Source organism: Glycine max, chromosome 9 (genome assembly GCF_000004515.6).
Source record: "Glycine max cultivar Williams 82 chromosome 9, Glycine_max_v4.0, whole genome shotgun sequence".
NCBI lineage: Eukaryota > Viridiplantae > Streptophyta > Magnoliopsida > Fabales > Fabaceae > Glycine > Glycine max.
The window spans coordinates 10721282-10733765 of NC_038245.2; positions in this window are offsets into that span (position 1 = coordinate 10721282).

The window sequence follows — 12484 nt, forward strand, 5'->3', positions numbered from 1 at the left end:
CCAAGAAAGTCTTACTGGGGTAGTTGTTACCTGGTACGCTAACTTGGAACCTTCCCGAGTCCGTTCTTGGAAGGACCTAATGGTTGCCTTCGTTAGGAAGTATCAGTACAATTTTGATATGGTTCCGAATAGGATGCAACTACAGAACATGTGCAAAATGGGGCACGGATCTTTTAAAGAATACGCCCAAAGGTGGAGAGACCTAGCAGCTCAAGTGGCACCTCAATGACGAAGGAAAAAATGATAACAATGATAGTAGACACATTACCAGTATTCTACTATGAAAAGATGGTGGGCTACACACCTTCAAGCTTTGCTGATTTAGTTTTCACCGACGAAAGGATCAAAGTAGGTATGAAAAGAGGCAAATTTAATCATCTTGCTTGGACGAATGAGAAAACTGGGGCAAATGAAGAGGGTGAGAATGAGGGAGAAACCCATGCTGTGACTGCCATTCCTATACAGCCAAGTTTCCCACCACCCAGTTATCCACAAAGGCCATCCCTAAATCAACCACAAAGCCTGTCTACCGCACTTCCAATGACGAACACCACCTTTAGCACAAACCAAAACACCAACCAAGAAATAAATTTTGCAGCGAAAAATCCTGTAGAATTCACCCCAATTCCGGTGTCCTATGCTGACTTGCTCCCATATCTACTTGATAATTCAATGGTAGCCATAACCCCAACCAAGGTTCCTCAACCTCCATTTTTTCGAGGATATGACTCGAACGCAACATGTGCATATCAGGGAGGAGCCCTGGGGCATTCCATTGAGCACTGTATGACCCTGAAGCATAAGGTGGAAAGTCTAATTGATGTGGTCAGGCTGAAATTTGAGGAGAATCACTTGTTGAATCCTAACACTGACAAGCGACACCACACATGGGGCAATTTTGAAAGCTGTTGTTAGATGTCTCTAATGACTCATCAGGATTTTCAAGTTTATGCCATTATTGTAAACCATAGTTACAATGCTAAATAAAATGGATAAATCTGACATCTTTGTCCCTCATCCTCTCGTAATTACATCTTTGCTTCCACTGGAATGTGGGTGCAAGCCATTGGTTTGTTTGCTCAAGCAACATGCGCTCCTGAGTGTTGACTTCCAAGACCGTTCAATCAGAGATTACTCGTCTTGCACGTTGGTGGGAGTGCCGTAAAACAACGAGTAAAGTTCAAAACAAATAAGTTTCAAAATAAAAAAAAAAAGCATTTGATTGACTGTGTTTTCAAGTAAAAATATAGACATTCATGTGACCTCATTTTATCATTCCTAGAGAAGTGAGTTATCAAGAATAGGAGTCATTTGACTTAATCCATCAACTGAAAAAATCCTTCAACTATTTCTTGTCCTTGGAAAACTCTTTTTGCAAGAATCAACCGCTTCTTTCATTCTTCCTTACTACAAGGTTGTGAAAAACAAAACAACGATGGTTACCTCAGAGCCCTACACTGGGGCAATGAAAGGCACCATGCATAAACCTTAAGTGAACCTAGGGGCAGATTAGAAGTTCTCACCCAATAGGTTCCCAACTACAAGGTCATGACGAAAGATAATGATTGGTACCTCAAAGCCTTACACTGGGGCAATGAAGGGCACCATGCATAAGCCTCAAGCGAACATAGGGGCAGATCAAAAGTTCTCACCCATCTATGTTTTTTAAACAAAAAAAGGGGGGACAAACCCTGGGATTCAATGGATTGATTAAACATCAAACAGCTCCATTGCCATCACTCCAAAATGGTCAAGTGACTAAATCAAACAGAACATACACTCTAAGGGAGTTCCCGGAGAGATTTGCAAAAGATAGGGTAAGGTTGCATGAATTATCACCTTTTTCAAAAGGACAGTCAATCTGTGTTTTCCAAAAAAATTAAATCAAAATCAAAATCATAAAATAGGGAAAGAATGTCATGAACATTGTACAACTTTCCATTACATTGCATTGTTTCATATGAAGTTCGCATTTACCAAATTTCACGACAAAGGTTGCATGCATCTGCATCCCTAAAATTCATGTTAACTACATAGATTTCCTACATCTAATGTCCAATCTTTTGAATTTGGGATGACCGGCCCTCTCGATGAGTCGAACTCTTGCTTTCTCATAAGGGTGGACCCTTGGGTACTAGTACCTATCACCTTTAGAGGACTACACTTCCTCGCCATCAAAGGGTTGCACGCCCTCACCTTCAAAGGACTATGCGTCCTCACCTTCACAGGGGTACACGCCCTCCCCTTCAGAGGGCTACACGTCCTCGCCTTCAGAGGGCTGCACACCCTCGCCTTTAGAGGGCTACGCATCCTCGCTTTCAGAGGGCTCCACATCTGCACCTTAAGAGAATTTAAGGTCCTCTGCCCTTAAATGCTTAACCAAGACTTGCGCTCCTGGTTAAGGGGCAAGTAGTTTCCTTTTATCAGTTCCTGGGCCACCCTCTGATCCTGGAGGAGCGACCAATTGTGCGAGCACAACCAGAGAGGGAGGCTATCACGCAGCTACTATGCATACCGGGGCAAGATTTCACCCGTGCCGCTGCAAAGAGACGAGTACGGATCATGTGCACCAACATGACCACTCTTACATAGATACGGACGACGTTGCTACTTAGCAACATTCCATCCAGCAACCACAATGTCGATCTCCCCCTGCGGAAGTATCAGTTGGTTTGTGCCATCGTGACATAGGTAAGTATGCACATCAACTGATTTCTAATGTCATCTATTATTTGCAGGGATCGCGCCCACAAGGCACCCAGTGGACCCGGAGGAGTCCAACAGGGCCCTGGGGTTTCCAACTCTGGTTACGGGCCTCTGTAAGTCCCACAGGGTGCCCGCCCCCCTAGCAAGGTCATGCCATCGTGACATAAGTAAGTATGCACGTGGCTTAACTGATTTCTGATGCCATCCACTATTTGCAGGGGTCGCGCCCATAAGACACCAAGTGGACCCAGAGAAGTCCAACAAGGCCCTGGGGTTTCCAGCTCTAATTACGGGCCTCTGTCATTCCTACAGGGTGCCCGTCCCCCCAACAAGGTCATGCCATCATGACATAGGTAAGTATGCACATCGCTCAACTGATTTCTGATGTCATCTATTGTTTGCAGGGATCGCGCCCGCAAGACACCCAGTGGACCCGAAGAAGTCCGACAGGGTCCTAGGGTTTCCAGCTCTGATTACGGACCTTTGTCAGTTCTACGGAGTGCCCGTCGCCCCCAGCAAGTTCATCAGGCCCCCTATTAACCAGGCTTTCATCAAGAAGTATTGCGCCCCCAGGCAGGCGCAGGGCGAGACATCACAGCAGCCTAGGGATGGCCGACAGCGGGCAACAAACGCATTGCCACTACCTCTAGAGTTCACCTCAACTCATCCACAAAAAGGTTAGAGCGTTGCCTACAACCCGTGGCCGACCAGCAGGCGACCAAGCCCAAAGCCAAAGGTAAGCAAAGTACTAGGTCCGTGACCGACAAGTCATCACGCGTCTAGCTCAAGACGTTAAAGAAGCGCTACTAGGAGGCAACCTAGTACCTTTTAAATTTCTACTTGTTATTTGATCACCTTTTGTTTCTCAAGTCATAGTAGGACACACCTAGTTGCTCATGATCCTAGGAATTTAAATAAAACAAGCGCAAGCTCAGAAGGTAGTCATACCTCACAAAATATATATATATATATATATATATATATATATATATATATATATATTGTGAGGTATCTTTTTGCTACATACATGCATATCTAAGGTATCTTGCTACCTAAACATATATGTGTGTGTGTGTGTGTGTGTGTGTGTGTGTGTGTGTGTGTGTGTGTGTGTTTAGGTAGCAAGATACCTTGGATATGCATGTATATAGCAAAATACCTCACAAAACATATATATGTATGTTTAGGTAGCAAGATACCTTGGATATCCATGTATATAGCAAAAATACCACACAAAAATATACATATGTTTAGGTAGCAAAATACCTCAAAAAAAAAGCAAACAAGAACAAAAAATATATCTTTCGACTGAAAAGCCAACATGCTTTTGAAAAGAAATAACTTCCAGCTTTTCTTTGAAAATAATTTCACTGATCATAACCAGTTTTTGAAAAAATGTGTATACACCTGAAGGGTGAATATTGTGAAAATTTTCCCGAACGCCCAAAATGGACTCAGATGAATGCATGATTTGATAAAAAGAACATATTTTAGAAACACTGGATTGACTTAAATAGGGAAAATGAATCCTGAGCCCTAGTGTCAAATGACCATAAAAACTTGATGCTTGAGTGTCCACATGGGTGCATGCATGACCAGTTTTGCATAAAATTTTCTAATCATCATTGTTGCATGTGTGTCATGGAAATAATGTGGGACATTCCTTTATCCCCGAACCGCTGGCCAAACCCTAACATATATCATGACCAGCCGTTCTACAAGCCTTGAGCCAAAATCCCAACTTATCATAAACCTTGACCCAGGGTGAGAATGTCAATCCTAGCCCTCGGAAGAAAACAAAAAAAAAGGAAAATTTCCAATCAAAGAGTGGGAGAAAGCAAAAAAAAGAAAGAAAATTTCCAATCAAAGAGTGGGAGAAAGCAAACAAAAAAGAAAGAAAATTCCCAATCAAAGAGTGGGAGAAAGCAAAAAAGAAAGAAAGTTCTCGATCAAACATCGGAAGAAAACAAAAGAAATATGCAGAAAGGTCTTTGGACCAGACAATATCTGAACAATACAGAATTGTCACCAAGTAAACAAGAAAAAGAAAGGAAACCACGACCTAAAGTGGTCCTCTCCCTTTGATTGCCAACCAAAATCATGTGCGTCGGTGACTTGTTCACCTCACACTAAACAAAAACAGAAAAGGAAAGGCCAAGAACACTCAAAGCCAAAATTCCCACAAAAAAAAAACCCCATTCCCAAGAAGAAGTCCTATTGATTCATGATCACGCATGTAATCTTTGATTTGATAGGAAATGATTTGCAAAGTCAAGTCATGACATATCTATGATTCGAAAATAGGATAAAACACTTACCTGTGTGAGATTGATACACTTTGAGTGATTTTCTTCTATTTTCGTTGGACCCAGTGTTTCCTCTAAATGGTCATTTAGAAACGAAATGCTAACATCCAAGGTCTCATTCATGGTTATGAGAAAATTTCACCAGCATACTCTCCTTCCCTGATAGACACATTGTTTTTCATCAAAAATCATATGTTGCTCTGATCAGTTGGAAGTTTTATTTCTTTACTAAAGCATGTTCGCATTTTAGTGAAGAAAACACCGAGACTATTTTAGTCTCACAGTTATCAAGAACTACGTAGGTCTGAGTTTCTCATCACAAATTGAGGATACGTAAGAGCAAAAGCCCTGCTTTTGTCGACCACCCCACCTTTTGTTACCGTGACCCAAGAGTCCGGTGGCATGCGGGGACACCCGACGGTAACCCGCAAATGTTCTTTTGCTATCTGTAAGACTCAACGCCTGATAGCATGCAGAGACTAACATCGTCTTCTGCATCCTTTGTCAATCGCGGCCAACAAGCCCATTGACACGTGGAGATTTACGTCATCTTCCGCGCAAACTACCTCTGTCAAGCACTAACCCGTGAAGCTAGGGAGGCGAGAAAATTGCTAGCGCATAGGGAGGCCTGGAGACTGGCCCGATGCCCAGGTCGGGGAGGAGCCTGTAGGATCCCCCAGTGGGATGGATGAACCCCGCATGGACGACGATATAACTGACTTGTTCGATTTCTTGGGAGGGAGCGGAGCCACATGACTGTGGGATCCCCAGATTCGTATTCTTTTCATTTTTTATGTTTCATCATTTATCATTTGTATGTTATCTTGTTTCTATGACTTGAGGGACTAAAGTTTGTTTTTGTTGTTTTTTTCGACTATCATTTGTTTTGTGCATACATTTTGTTTGGATTGTTGCATTAGTGCTTATTTCGTTATTGTCGATGATATTTGTTGAAATTCCGGAACCATGTAGAGTTTTCGTTTAGGAACGTCATCCTAAAATAAATTGAACAAACGTCGTAATAACGCCAATAATAGAGAAAGAAAGAGACATTGTGAACAAATGTCATATCTGTATATGAAGAAAAGAAAAGAAATTTTTGTATATAAACAATGTGTGAAAAGAAATTCTTGTATATGAGCAATGAGTGTATATAAAGGAAATTTTTATATAAACAACGAGTGTATATTGAAAAGGGGAAAATAAATCTTTGAAAATGAATATAGATTTTATATAGACCATGTCGGTATAGAGAAAAAGAGTTTTTCAATGCGTGTGTATATAGAGAAAAAAGGTTTTTTTCGTGTATAGGAACGTAGGTGTATAGAGAAAAAAAGCTTTTCTCAAAGATAGCGATGGATGTATAGTTTTTTGCAAACATGCATAAGAAAAAATGAAACAAAAACAAAAGAGAAAAAAAGACCTCGAATGAAAGAACATAATTTGGAAATGTTGGGTCTACTTGCGTAAATCCCAAGCCTTAGTATCATAATGCCATAAGCTGGATGTTTGAGTACCCACCTAGCTGTATGCATGACTAATTTTGCGAGTTGTTTCCAAATCATCATTGTTACGCGTGCCTCGTGGGAATAATATGGGAGTTTAACCCGAAACCGACACCCTGACACATGAATTTGTTTTGCCCCAAATATCAAAATCGGGCACGCACGAGGAAAAGACCATGTTAAGACACAACCTTAAGATACCTTAAACCTTGGCCCATGAAGAGAATCCTCATCCTTTCCCCCGAAGAAGAGGATAGCAGAATCTCCTCAAGGGAGAGCGAATAACGCATGCTAAAACCCGAATTCCCAATCAAAGATAAAAAAAAAAAAGAAGAAAGAAATGAAAAGAAAGAAAAGGAAGAAATGAAAAGAAAGAAAAGAAAAGGAAAAGAAGGATTCCCGATCGAAGATCGGAAGAAAGTAAAAAGGAAAAGATCAGAGGAAAACAGAATAATTCTCGATCAATAAAGGAAACCAGGAAAGAGAACAGAAGATCTTCAGACCAGATAAATTTTCAAAGAGGTAAATGACCGCCGGCAAAGGGAAAACCCATTTTTGAAGTGGTTCTTCCTTTGAAATTGCCATTCAAGGTCGCTCCCGACTGGCGATGTCCCGCCCCACATAAACAAAGAGGAAAAGACCGAAACACCTAGCTTCCTCTCCAAAAACATTACCCTCAAGAAAATCCTATTGATCCGTGATCGCGTGTGTAATCTTTTGGTTTGATAGGAAATCATGTGCAAAATAAAGTCATGGTGCAACTATGGTTTGGAATTAGGGTAAAACACTTACCTGTGTGAGTTTTTGTACACTATGAGTGATTTTATTCCCAGTTTCAGTTTGACCTGACGTTTCCCTTGAATGTTCATTTAAAAGCTAAACGTTGACATCCTACCCTTCATTTTCGGTTACAAGGAAAACTATTTTGGCCTAAGCATATTGTTTCTCTAAAATATGGTGCTCTCGTGAATGATTTATTTTTCCTTGCTAAAGCATGTTCGCCTTTTAGGTGAAAGAACCCGGTGGACCATTCGGTCCTAAAATCAAATCTTATTCGGAGCCGCACGAATTGATTGCCTAGCGCTGTTCGTGCATCCTCCACCATCAAATCTTATTCGGAGCCCCATGAATTGATTGCTATTCATGCATCCTCCATCATCAAATCTTATTCAGATCCTCATTGATGCAATCCTACCCCGGAAGGGCATTGGATAGAAAACTCCAAGTAGATTGGGCCAGAGATGCAAGAGAAGGCCCTAGGGTTCTTATGAGCCTTAGGGTAGATTTCGGGCCTATGGGCTAAGTACGAGCCCACTTATCTTTGTAAATATTAGATTAAGGTTTCATTATTTTTGGGCCTTGTATTTAGGGCTCCATAATGTAGGTAGGGTACCCTAGAAATATAGGATTTTTCAGCCCTTGTATTTTAGGGCACCTAGACTAGTTTTTGTATTAGGGGTAGTTTTGTAATTTCACATGCACTAAGTGGATATTTGATGTGTGTGGTTGGAAATAAATTTAATTGAATTGGTAGAAGCCCAATCCAATTAAATTTTAGAGGGGGAGGTGAGCATTTGCTTACTACACCCCATTGCCACATCATATAGTCACACTTTGTGCATGTCCTTCATGCTTTTCATGCCTCATGACACCTAAGCACACTTAGTGGAGAATCTTGAAATTGATCTTGGATTAGTGGGCTGAACCATAACTAAAATTCACTAATCATAATTAGTGAAATTTTGGCTCCAAAGTTTGGCTCCACAAATTCAATTTCAAATTCAAGTGAAATTTGAATTTCCCTCCAATTTTGTGTGACACTTAGGCTATAAATAGAGATCATGTGTGTGCATTTTTTTCAACTTTGATCATTTGAATATTAACTTCAGATTTCAGAGCTCCTTTTGAGCACAAAATTTCGTGCTCTTCTCTCCCTCTCCCTTCATTCATCTCCTTCTTCCTCCAAGCTCTTATCCATGGCCTCCTATGGTGGTGAGCTTCTTCTAGACTCATCTTCTCCTTGAAGTGGCGTCTCCTCTCTCTCTTCCTTCTCCATTCCGCTGCCATTTATCTTCCAAGAAGCAAAGGAATCCATTGATGAAGAAGATCCTAGGCCTACAAGCTCCAATGGAGCTTGCATCATGTGGTATCAGAGCATCTTCATCTAGGTGATGTTCTTTTGCTTCCTCTATCTTTTTGTTCAATGAATTCTCTTTAATTCCTTGTTCTTCATCTTATTCTCCATGTATATCCTCCATTGTCTTGTGGATTGCTGCTGTTTAGAGTAGATTCAAAAAACAATAAACCGATTAAATCTTAGATCTACACTTGTTCTTGCATTTCTATGGTTCAAATTTTGTAGATCTACTCTTGAATCTTGTTTTTGTGTTGATTTTAGGTTCTATCATTTTTCATTCATAATATTCTTGTGCTGAACCTTAGATCTAAATTTTTCTTCCAAAATATTGATTAGAAAAAAAAACACAAAAATCTAAGTGTAAATCACTTAATCCATGTTGTCTTAGAGTCATGTTTAGTCATAGTAATTGTCACATTATGTTCTAAGTTTGTGTTGAATTTTTATTTTGTTGATTGAATTCTAGATACATTTGTTCATGTATTCTTGTCATTCTTAGCCTATCTTTTTAATTTTGAGTCTAATTCATGCATGTTATTTAGTTCATAACATGTTCTAAATCAATTCCTAGAAGTAGTCTTGTTCTTGAACTTTTTTTTTGTTTTCTAAGTTTCCTACATGATGCCTATGATGAAGTTGAGTTGTGGTGCTGAGTTGTGGCTGGATTTGTGAATCAAATAAGTCTTAAGCTCTCTTGAATTGTGTTATTCAAGATAATTGAGCATAAGCAAACACAAATTGTAACTATCCAAGCCTTAAGCAACATAAACACTACTCTTGATTTCTAGGTTGAAATCGCTGGTGCTGGCAGCTTGAACATACGAACTTGTATAAATTACTGGGAATTGGTAACTACGTTTTTTGAGCTTAAAATTTTACTGAATTTTCTAGACATCTGGAAAAAAATTATAAAAAAAGAACCAAGCAATTTGGATTAAAGGAAAAAATAAGAAAAATCTCACAAGTTGGCAGAAAAATCAGTGTCCAGGAAAAAAAAACAAAAGTGAAAGGAAAGTGTGCTTGTTGTTTTGGCTCAAAATTTGTTCTATAATTGGTGCCTATTTTATACCAATCCTAGTTATGAAATTTCAATTGAAAATTATTGTGAAAACAAGTGCCAAAACTAGAGGTTTCTTGAGTCTTTTTTTTTTAGAGTTTTTCTACTCTACTCTAGAGCCATCCTAGGTTTCTCTTTGAGTCCTAGCTTGCTTTTTGTGCTTTCCATTGCTTTAATTGTTGAATAATCCTTGGAAATTTGTCTTGTTAAAACTCTATTGGTTTATCTTTCATTTCATTTTTTTTGGTCTTTGGTTATTGCTTGTCTCTTTGTTTCCTTGCTTGTGAGTTGCCATATAGGGAATTGGAAAGGAGGATTGGTGCCATATCTTGAAGAATTTGTGTCAAGAAGCAAGGGGCCAACCACCTTAAGAGCTATTGGACTAAGAAGCACTCCAAATTGAGTGAAACACTAAAGAGAGAATAGCCACCACAATTGAGGACTTTTTTCTTTGTAATTTTGTAATTGGCAATTTGCTTTGCTTTCAAATTTTGTAACAAAAAGGCCTTTCATTGGAAGTAAGTTGGGAGCCTCCGCTAGGTCACCCTACTTCCATTTGTGTGTAATAATTTTAGGCAATTTCCCCTTAGGATAGTGAGTGTTTTGTTGGGAACCTTAAATGAGGTCATCCAAACACTCTTAGGATCCGCCTAGTTTGCATTTCTTGCACTTTAATTTCTTGCTTATTTTCATAGCTTATTTCCTTTACCCTCCATTGTCAAACCGCCTAGATAGCTTGCCTTTTACCAATTAGTTTTTACCTTATCTTTCACACCTCTTTTAGTGTTTATTTTGGCTAGTTTCAACCATAGTTTATTTTACCTTTTGTTTTCAAAACCCCAACAAGAAAGAACCATAACTTAGGAACCAACATGAGTCTTCATTCTTCATCTAGTGTTAATGGTGAGGGTTCTACTCCTAAGGACCCCTTGTATAAGATATTAGATGAGTTGAGATCCCTTAAGTTGTGGAAAGAAAAACAAGAGAGAAAAGAAAAAGGTAAAAAAAGAGTGGAAGAAATAAGTCAAGATGAAAGAAAGAAAATAAGAGAGGAAGAAAGAAGAAAAATAATGAAAGAAATGAAAAGAGAAAAACATGTCTCCTATAGTAGTCATAACTCTTGCAAGAGCCTAAGTGAAGAACTTCGTGACTATTATGAAGGAAGGCATAGGTCACATCTTAGACCTCACTCCCATAGGATAGAAAATGAAAGAAAGCCTCAAGAGGTTAACATTAAACTCCCATACTTCCATGGGAAGGACAATGTAGAGGCTAATTTAGATTGGGAAATAAGGGTAGAACAACAACTTAAAAGGAAGTCTACTTCAAAATCTTATGGCTCTCACTCTTATCCAAAGAAAGACCAAGGTCAAGGAATCTTAGGGGTGAGACCTTCTAAGCCCAAAGATGATAAGGGGAAGACAATAGAAAAGCAACCCCTTAAGGCTAGTATGCAAGAGAAGACTAGCTCTATGAAGTGCTTTAAATGTCTTGGAAGAGGACACATTACTTCTCAATGCCCCACCAAGAAAACCATGATTATGAGGGGCCAAGACATTTATAGTAGCCAAGATGAGGCTACTACTTCACCTTCCTCTGGTAAAAGTGAAGAAGCAAAAGGGGAAGAATCTAGTGAAGAGATCTACCTCCAAGAAGAAGGACAACCTTTAATGGTTAAGGAGGAGTGTAAGGAGGTAAGTGTCTCCTCCAAGAGGTTAGCTAAGAAGGAAAGACATTTTGAAATAAAGACAAATATTAAAGAAATTTCCCTTCTTAGACAACCTCCACATTTTCTCCGTTGTAAAAAGACACTTGTTAGCATTGCCACATCTCTTAGGCTTGAGTTTATTCCTCAAGTAAAGGAGTTGTTGGATGAGGGTTTGGTTCGCAAGAGATTAAATCCTTGTGCTTTGTTGGTGCCCAAAATAGGTATTATTAGGCACCAAATCCCTAAAATAGGTGGTGTGATGAATGTTTTGGGTGGTGGAACACTCTTTTGTAAAATCACTCGTGCACCCAACATCTTCATGATTTGTGTACATAGGGACTCATTAGGTAGGTTTGTTCTTATTTTTAGTTTCAATACAAACTTAGGCACTCATATGGGACACCTTAGGTTTGTCATACTTTTTGGTAGGAATAATCAACATGAAAATACAGAAAAAGGTATGTTCTATTGCTTTACTTTTCTTAATTTTTTAAATTATGATCATGGGGTTCCCATGAACCCTAAGAGAATAAAGGTCATTCCTGAGTGGCCCGCTCCACCAAGTGTAAGAAAACTTTGGGGCTTCCAAGACTTAACAAACTTTTACAAAAGGTTTGCCCCATATTTTTCTATACTTGTAGCACCACTCATTGAGTTGGTGAGGAACCATGTTCCTTCATGGGAAGATGCCCAGGAAATGAGTTTTCAGACCTTACCTTACTTCAACATACTAAACACCACTAATACATATGTTTTTGTTCTTTTTACAGGTGTTGAGGAAAAAAGCCCAGAGTTTCAAGAACCTCGGGATTTGAGGTCAAATCCTTTTCAAGGGGGAGGGAATGATGCAATCCTACCCCGGAAGGGCATTGGATAGAAAACTCCAAGTAGATTGGGCCAGAGATGCAAGAGAAGGCCCTAGGGTTCTTATGAGCCTTAGGGTAGATTTCGGGCCCATGGGCTAAGTACGAGCCCACTTATCTTTGTAAATATTAGATTAAGGTTTCATTATTTTTGGGCCTTGTATTTAGGGCTCCATAATGTAGGTAGGGTACCCTAGAAATA